We start from the raw sequence: 9,126 nt of genomic DNA, 5'->3' as shown, positions 1-9,126 counted from the left end.
GGCTGTGTCAATGGTTGTTAGTTGCATACAATAAATAAGCAGCAACTATGGATTGTATATAATTGAAAAAGATTCAACTTAATGCCCTGGTGACACCACAACAATGTTGCTGCTCCTGAATTTAAAAAAAAGGGAAATACAGAGAGAAAATTACTCTCTTGAGAGGATTTCCCTTCCCCTACAATGCTCACCTGGCATGAAGTCATGCTATTATTTCTCTACTAGTGAGAAGTGAGCAGTGTGAGCAGGCGCACATCGATGTGCCTGCTGTCACTGCGGTCTGGAAAAAACAGACCGCCTGTGCCAGGGCACAAAGCAAAGCCTGATAGAGACCCGTTTCGAGGCCCCCTTTAAAAAACTGCTGGTGCTCAGCACCGGTGAGACCCAGCCCACTTAAAGCCCTGGTGGTATACCAAGGGAGAAGGGAAGGAAGACATTGGAGATTATTTTGATTTTTGGGAATTGTTTGATGATGAGATAGTGAGGGGAATGGTAGGGATGTTTTTAAAGACAAAAGAGGTGCAGTAGGTGTCATGGAGTAAGCCATCAACAACCAACTCGCCACATTCATCGAAGAACACAATATCCTTGACTCCTCTCAATCTGGCTTCAGAAAAAAACCACAGTACGGAAACCGTGCTACTCGCCGAAACAGACGACATCCGCACCTTACTGGACCAAGGAGAAACAGCAGCCCTCATCCTCCTAGACATCTCTACGGCATTCAACACAGTCTCCCACCGCACCCTAATACGCAGACTCAATGACGCAGGGATCCAAGACAAGGCCCTCGACTGGATCCGCTCCTTCCTCTCTGACAGAATGCAGCGTGTAAGACTCCCCCTTTCCTCTCGGACCCTACACCTTCCACCGACGGAGTCCCCCACGGCTCCTCCCTCAGTCCGAAACACTTCAACATCTACATGGCTCAACCCGCCCCCATCATCAGAGCCTATGGACTCAACATTGTGTCATATGCAGACGACACCCAACTCATCCTCTTCCTATCCAACGTACCCAACACTACCAGACACAACTTTCGAGAACGCATGGAAGCTGTTGCCAAATTAATGAAAAACAGTTGCCTTCAACTAAACACCAACAAAATGGAAGTACTCATCATGGGCCCAAACCCTGACGCCTGGAACGACACCTGGTGACCTCTCGCCCTCGGAAGCCCGCCCACCCCCACGGACCATGCACGCAACTTGGGATAATTCTGGACTCAGAGCTCAAAATGGACTGCCAGATCAAATCTGTCCTGCTTCCCCACCATCCGCCTCCTACGCAAGACCTTCAAATGGATCCCTCTCGAACACAGAAAGAACGTCACTCACGCCCTGGTCACCAGCAGACTTGACTACGGCAACGCACTCTACGTCGGAATAAAAAAAAAACTCACTTACCCTGTATACCAGTCTAAACTCCCTACACTCTACCCCGTTTTTTTAACCGGAATATAGAGCGTGTGTTTTCTGTTAATGGTGTGTATGTCATGTTTGTCATTTGTATCCCCAGGACACTGAATTAGTGTTTAAATAAATGATAATCGCTAAAGATACACCCTTCACCTTATAGTACACTTTTCTTGCAGGTCACAAGTGTTTACGCCAGATGCAGCACATTTTTGCTGTTTGTAACTAATTGTGTTTTTTTTCTCCAGATTAACATATAGAATACCAAAAGGGTATTGTATACAGTGCATGATTACTTGCATACTCACTAACCTGTATATATCACAAGTTTCACTCTATCAATATTATTCTCATTAGTATAGTGAGAATAGAAGGGATCAGTTATAGTCCTGATGAAGAAGCTCCAGAGTTTCGAAAGATGTTGACAGGAATATGAGCATCCGCACATTGAAGTAGGACATCTCTGACCCACCTCTTTTAATAGGACCAGCTTCAGGGAATATTAAAGTTTTTAGTCCACAGGGTCCAGGTCCTTTTTAAACTCACTTTTTCACTCACCCATGACCCTTCCTCTCACAAACTCCTATACCACATGTAGTACAGAAGATCAGTGCTCCCGCGTAGTCGTAGGTCGTAGCACGCCCCTTCCCGCAGCGGGACAGGAAGACCCCCATGATGAAGCATGACACCAAGGGCCCTTTTAGTGTGTGAGGGGTATTTAAGCAAACACTGTGTGCTTTCAACCATTGTAGGAAACACACTCTAATCTGTGAAAACACTTCCACTGAAAGAAACCCATCTACAGGTGGATCCTTGTGTTTTGCATTCATTAGTATAGCCAAACTCAGCTCCGAAGAAACATAACCTAGAGACGGCCGTTTCTCGGAAATTGCAAAGGATTAGTTTTAATCATGATATAAAATGTTGCCTTTACAGAAAATGGTGCCGCAAATGCTAACTTACGTAAAACAATGTTAAAGCATATTTTTCTATTCAAACAGAACCTCTTTTTAGCATGAGCTAAACTTTTTGTATAATAGCAAAAAGACATGAAGCAGTAAGGAGATAAGAATTCTAAAAAATACCCTCATCTATTTGCATTAGGTCTTCTACTTCCTTTTGAATCATAATTGTTGCATTAGTATTGTGAATCAATATTCTCTTATGAGCGAGAAGGGTGGTGCAATAGGAGCAACAAAAGGGAAGACACTGGACCAGGACACAGCAAAAAAACAAAATGGCAATGAAATAAATCACCTTTCAGGGATCCAACCCCATCCACCAAAAAGTGACCAACTCCAGTTCCCACTCTAAATTGCTTTAACATTTTCTAAGATGTCTAAAATGTGTTGGATAATGTTCTTTTTTGTCCATATTAGTGATCCTGGCTACACACTGGTCTCCTACTACTGCGCACACACCACCGCTCTTAGCTCCAATGAAATCAACAGCATATCTAATTGGCTAAGAATATATCTGCATATTTTCCAAATTGGTGGTGATGTCACGCAAAGTCACTACTGTGGAAGTAGACAGTATTTGCAGCTTACATCCAAAATATTCTGTAACTTTCTCACCCCTGCCCATAGCAGTACCACCAAAGGCAACGATGGAGGAAAGAATATACCCAAAAGTGATCCCATTACTGTAATTATTGACTTCCAAATCTGTTACTCCATCACAGACCTCTGCACCCATCTTACACTAGGTTTACTGTACTTACAAGGCACACCTAGAGGGAGCACCATTCCTAGAGCAACATCACATGCACTATTATAAACATTTGAATAAGTACCATTAGACAGAAAAAAAAATCATGAGTGTGCATAGAGTGGACCTTGATAATCTGTAGGAGCATATCTGGGGAAACAACCTTTACAACGTAACTTTTACAATGCACTACCATTACAACGAAACTTTTACAACGCAACATCCATTACAATGCATGCAATTACAACGCAACCATTACAACGCATGACACTACAATGCACACCACTACAACGCATGTCATTATAACTCAGTCATTACAACGCATACCATTACAATGCATAACATTACTATCCAACACTTACCCTACTGTTGCACCCCCTGGAGTTAGAATAGTAATTTTTACCCCTACACTATCCAACACTTACCCTACTGTTGCACCCCCTGGAGTTAGAATAGTAATTTTTACCCCTACACTATCCAACACTTACCCTACTGTTGTACCCCCTGGAGATAGAATAGTAATGTTTACCCCTACACTATCCAATACTTACCAAACATGCAATGTAATGTTATGCGTTGTAATGGTAGGCATTGTAAAGGTATTATGCGTTGTAATGGAATGCGTTGTAAATGTAGTTTTTAAAATTTCGTTGTAATGGCATGCGTTGTAATGGAATGCGTTGTAATGGATGTTGCGTTGTAAAAAATCCGTTGCAAAGGTATGCGTTGTAAAAGTGTGCGTTGTAACGTCATACATCCATATCTGGTGTTCTTTCCAAAAGTACTCGGATCCTTCTTTTTCCTAGGGACATTGTATTTTTGAAAAATATTATTCCAGAACAATTGACATAAAAAATGCCTTAGTACTATTTACTTTCGGGCAACACACAGAATAATAACTAGCTTTTCGGGTAACCATTAAATCTTGGTAATGCCAGCCCACTAAGGTAATGTTTTGCTCTCTCAGGTACAGGTTATCACAATACGTGTTATTATCACACCCCGGATACCCCTTAACTCGTGGCTTTCTGTAAAACAAACAACGGCTAGGATACCCCATACCAAACTCTCCCCTTACCTCTACCTTTTTGAGCAGATTTGAGAAAAAATCTTATGTTTAGTACATGATGGTGCATCCTGATCACATTCCAAAACACAGGACACCCCACTCAGAATAAATAGCAGTAAAATCACAAAAAAGCACATAATATCTTTTCTTGATAGACCAAAATATGCGTGTATGAACAAGAGGAATCACTTGCTGCTCTTCATCAGCAACCATTCCGCAAAAGGGATGCATAGCAAATGATAAAGCAAGGGGGTGTAATGCCAGCAAGAAGAATATACAAGTTGCCTGTGTCCGTCAGAGCCTCACTGGTACAGGCTCCTATTGTCCATCAAAACGTTGGTGCTCTTGAGCACCGGTGGTAGAGTTTGCTCTGTTCTAAGCTCGGGTTCTCACATCGACCAAGATAATGTGCCCTCAAGGGGATACTTTTGATCTATCCTGTCCAATGTTCAACCAGTGCACAAATCTCACATCACCCTAAACTAACTCAGTTGATACGATAGTAAAGTACACCCTAACTCACACAGTCCATCCCTAACTAATCTGACTTCTCCATTGGTGCACTGTTCCTCAGCCGAGGGCGTAGATTGTACCTAGTGACTACAGACACAGAGGGATCAGTGAAAAGGGGCTCCAGGAAAGCCTGTATTTCCAGAGGAAACGCTGCATTCAGCACTTCATCATTTTCCTCATCCGTTTTAGTGCCAGTCAGCCTGGCATTGCTGGAGCGGACAAACTGAGGCACTGTCTCACACTCAGAGTCCCCCTACTCAATCCCTCACCCATTGATTGTAGGGCAAGGGTAGAGGTATCCTGCGATAATGAGTCACATGCACCTAGTTCCTATGGCCAAAGACATTAACGGCTGTATGCGTAAGTAGGAGGACCTGTCCGGTCCCTTCCACTGCAGGCTCCTCTGGTGTAGCTGGCAGGGCTTCCCGGAACTATTGGTGAATAGAACGCAAACTTTCAGTTAGCTGCAAAGATAGTCTATTAACAACGGGTACTCAATATCTGACAACTGCGAGGTCGCGGGACGCCCCAGACGTTTGCCGGGCGTCTAAACACGACCTCGTACTGTGACAAATCTGTCCTAGAATTTGCTGTTGTTCTTGTCGACAAAAGAGCTAATGGTAAAGCATCTGACCACTGTAACCCTGTGGTCTCTTGAATTTTGGCCAATTTGAGTTTGAGAGTACCATTGTACTTCTCAGCCCAACCCGCTGACCGTGGATGACTGGCTGCATAGAACTGCAGCTTAATACTCAAACCATCACAAACCAATTGAATACCTTTGGCATTGAAATGACTTCCGTTATCACTCCAAATCAAATGGGGCAAGCCAAAATAAGGAAAGAACTCCTTCAGGAGTACCTTTGCAGTCGTAATGGATGTATTGTCCTTAGTGGGATAGGCCTCAGCCTATTTACTGAATGCACAAACAACCACCAAGACATACTTCAAATTATTGCACCTGTCTAGTTCTATGTAATATATCTGAAGGACCTCAAAAGGGGAAGTGGGTGGTTAAAAATTACTGGGTAGTGCAGGGGTACCTTTTCCAGGATTGTGCATCATGCAGACCATGTAATTCTTCACTAAATGTGCAGCTGTTTTCAAAATTTTATCATTCTGCCATACAGGGTCTAGCAATTTGCAAATACCTTTAGCACTAATATGGACTGGGCCATGGGCTATAGTGACGACAGGAAGAACATATGCACCTGGCAACATCCATCTCTGCTTACCTGACTTATCAATCCAACAACCCTCATCGCTCAATTGTGCTTTACATTCTTGACACATTGCTAATTCCTCTATTGTGGCCTCACTTTGCTTCTCTTTCACATTCCTAAGTGTATCCTCAAACATGGTAAGTTTAGGCACCCACGTAGGGGGACCTGCTACAAACATTCTTTTCTTTTTTTATTTTTCAATGTTGAACTGTTTTATTTGTCACAGTCTGTTTAATACATTTTAATAAATATTGATCCGTAAAGAGAATCCAGCTTTTAGGGGGAGTCGGTCCCTGAAGAGTTGCACTCAGATGGACAAACAGGTACTGGCAAACGTTAAGTTGACAAACTGTAGACTGGAATCAATTCCGTTTTTTGGGCATAGCAGCACTGAAGAGTTCAAATAAAGCATACCCTGTTCCTGCAAGTGAGAGAACCATTGTGAGTCTGTAGAGTAATACATCACTTAATCCTCCCTTTAGATACTCTGGCCTGCCATTATCCTCCTGAAAAAGCTTCTGTTTCTCTAGATCTTTGTTTTAAAGCCTTTTCCTTGAAGTTGTGGTAATCATTCTTCGAGAAATCTGACGCAGCGCCATAATGTTCCGCAACATCTTAGCTCACACTTAACTGGACTTCAATGAAGGAAAACCTACTCCCACAGTCCTAGCAAGGGCACCTACAGAAAGGAAGCGGAAGTAGACAAGTTACTAAATCTGCTCCTCAACATTCTTTTCATTTTAGTTTGAACTGTTTCCTTAGCTGTCTGATCTGAAAAGGCATTTCCCCTACCTACATCGTCAGTGACTTTCCTGTGGGCACTACACTTTAATATGGCCAATTTCTTAGGGAGTGTCAAAGTAGACAAGAGCCTCAATATGAGGTGCCCATGCTGAATTTTTGTGCCCAGAGTCACCCAAAGTTATGTGTATTGGCTATCAGTATAAATATTGACAACCAGTCCCTCCCTCAATTCGGAAGCTCGTATTAAGGCAACAAGCTCAGCAGCTTGGGCGATTGATAAGGAACTTGTGATGTCTCAACTACTGTATTCAACGTGGTAAAAGCATATGCAGCAGTTCTAGTGCCTTCTGGCAATTTAAAAAAAGAGCCATCAACAATAGTTCCCCTTGTGGGTCAGATAAGGGAACATCAGTCAAGTCTACCCATCTTTTTGTCTCTTCTTCCGCCCGGAAGATACAGTCATGTTTATCAACCTCACCACTTTCAGAAGGGAGGGGCAGTAACATGGCTGGATTTAGAGTGCCACATCTTTTGATCGTAATATGTTTAGCGAACAATGTTAATTCATAGCCAGTCAGACGTGCACTGCTGAGGTGCTCTGTCTTAATCTTATTCAAAAGTGCATCCACAGCATGGGGTACCATGACAGTGATATCAGTATCAAGCATGAGTCCAACCAATTGTCTTATCAAGATGGCCACATCCGCAACCGCTCTTACACAGCTCGGAGGGCTCTTGCAACAGGGTCAAGAATAGCAGAGAAATAAGCATACAGCCGTTTGCTTATCTCCAAATATTTGTGTTAAAACAGAAATTGCATAACCAGCCATCTTATAGACAAACAACACAAACGGTTTGTTATAGTCAGGGGTGCCAAAAACTGGGGCTGAACAAAGCGCAGTTTTCAATTGCTCAAATGACTGTTGACTTTCAAGTGTCTAAGGCAGGGGCTCATGCACGTCTTTAGTGGTTAGTGCAAGCAAAGGTTTGATTAGTAAAGAGTAGTTAGGTATCCACTGCCGACAGTTGGAAGTGATACCTATAAAAGCGCGCACATCTTTCTGAGTATGTGGGATGGGCATTTTAACATTGGTACTGATGCTCTCAGGGGTCAATCTCATAACCTCCTTCGACAGTATGTGACCTAAATAGGTGACCTCCTGTCACCAATATTGAAATTTGGATTGAGACACCTTATGTCCATGTTGGGCCAAATGCATCAACAATTTAAACTGTACTATCTCTACAAACTTGCTCTGTGTCAGAAGTGATAAGGAGATCATCAACATACTTCACCAATACAATACCTGTAGGAAGCTAAAGGGAATTCAATTGAGACTTTAAAGCCTGACTATAAATACTGGGGCTCTCAGTATAGCCCTGAGGATCTCGACAGAACCTAAAGCTTCTGCAAGTTAGTGTGAACCAAAACAAGTACCTGCTATATGGATGAATAGGAATACTGAAGAATGCATTTTTCAAATCAAAGGCAGAAAATAATTTAGCAGAAGAAAGAATCATTGTCAAAAAAGTAGTATTGTTGGGGGCCACTGGAAATTGGGGAACCACTATTTTATTACCTTCGCGGAAATTAATCACAAAATGGTAAACATCTTCATGTTCATCAAGGGAACCTGAGAGCGTCCGTTTAAGAATAGGTGGGCCGATTCACAGAACTAATCTGAGATAAAATCTTAAACCTACTACTTTTGGTTTTTAAGGAAGGAATTTAGTAGTATTAAAGTTAGGACTCCTAACTTTACTACTACTAAATGCCTTCTGCGAATACCAAAAGTAATAAGTTTAGAATTTTAGCCCTGTTTAGTAGTAGTAAAGTTAGGAGGCCTAACTTTACTAGTACTAAATGCCTTCTGTGAATAGCAAAAGTGGTACGTTAAGGATTTTATCTCAGATTGGTTCTGTGAATCGACCCCAAGGCTATTGTAAATATTAGCAGTCGTCTCCTCAACCACTCCCTTCTTGATCAAATCCTGAATAATTTGCAATAAGACTTGTTGCCTGTGGAATTTTATACTGAGGAATACAAAGAAAAATAACACCATCCATCCTTAACCTGTATCACAACTGGTGGGATCTGCAGCAGTCCCACGTCTGTATTGCATATTGCCCACAGAGTGGGTGGCACATCAGTAAATTCAATTGGAAGAGGTGCATCTTTGGACAACCACTGTTTTTGTTTACTACATCTGGACCCAACACCCGCTGGGGGACAATAAATAGTAGCATGCAATTTCTTCAACAAATCCAAACCCATCAAATTTTCACCACAATTGAATGTAGCAAAAATGGCGAAAGGACCAATAGTCAATGCAAGGGGTCTTGAAATGGGGCTTACAACCAGTACACCAGAAAAAACGACAAAAACATTATTATGTCCAGACAGCGCCGCCACAGGGACCATATTTTGAGAAACAGAACTTTTTGTCACACC

At 42.3% G+C, this 9,126-nt stretch overlaps 1 pseudogene; it reads right to left on the bottom strand.

Moving 5' to 3' along the window:
* Positions 1-6,262: 6,262 nt before the first annotated feature.
* On the bottom strand, positions 6,263-6,544 carry LOC144771853 (cytochrome c oxidase subunit 7A2, mitochondrial pseudogene; annotated as a pseudogene).
* Between the last annotated feature and the right edge of the window lie 2,582 nt (positions 6,545-9,126).

This window comes from Lissotriton helveticus, chromosome 1_1, assembly GCF_964261635.1.
Source record: "Lissotriton helveticus chromosome 1_1, aLisHel1.1, whole genome shotgun sequence".
Lineage (NCBI taxonomy): Eukaryota > Metazoa > Chordata > Amphibia > Caudata > Salamandridae > Lissotriton > Lissotriton helveticus.
The sequence above is the reverse complement of the archived record's forward strand: the minus strand, read 5'-3'. Positions and strand labels throughout refer to the sequence as shown.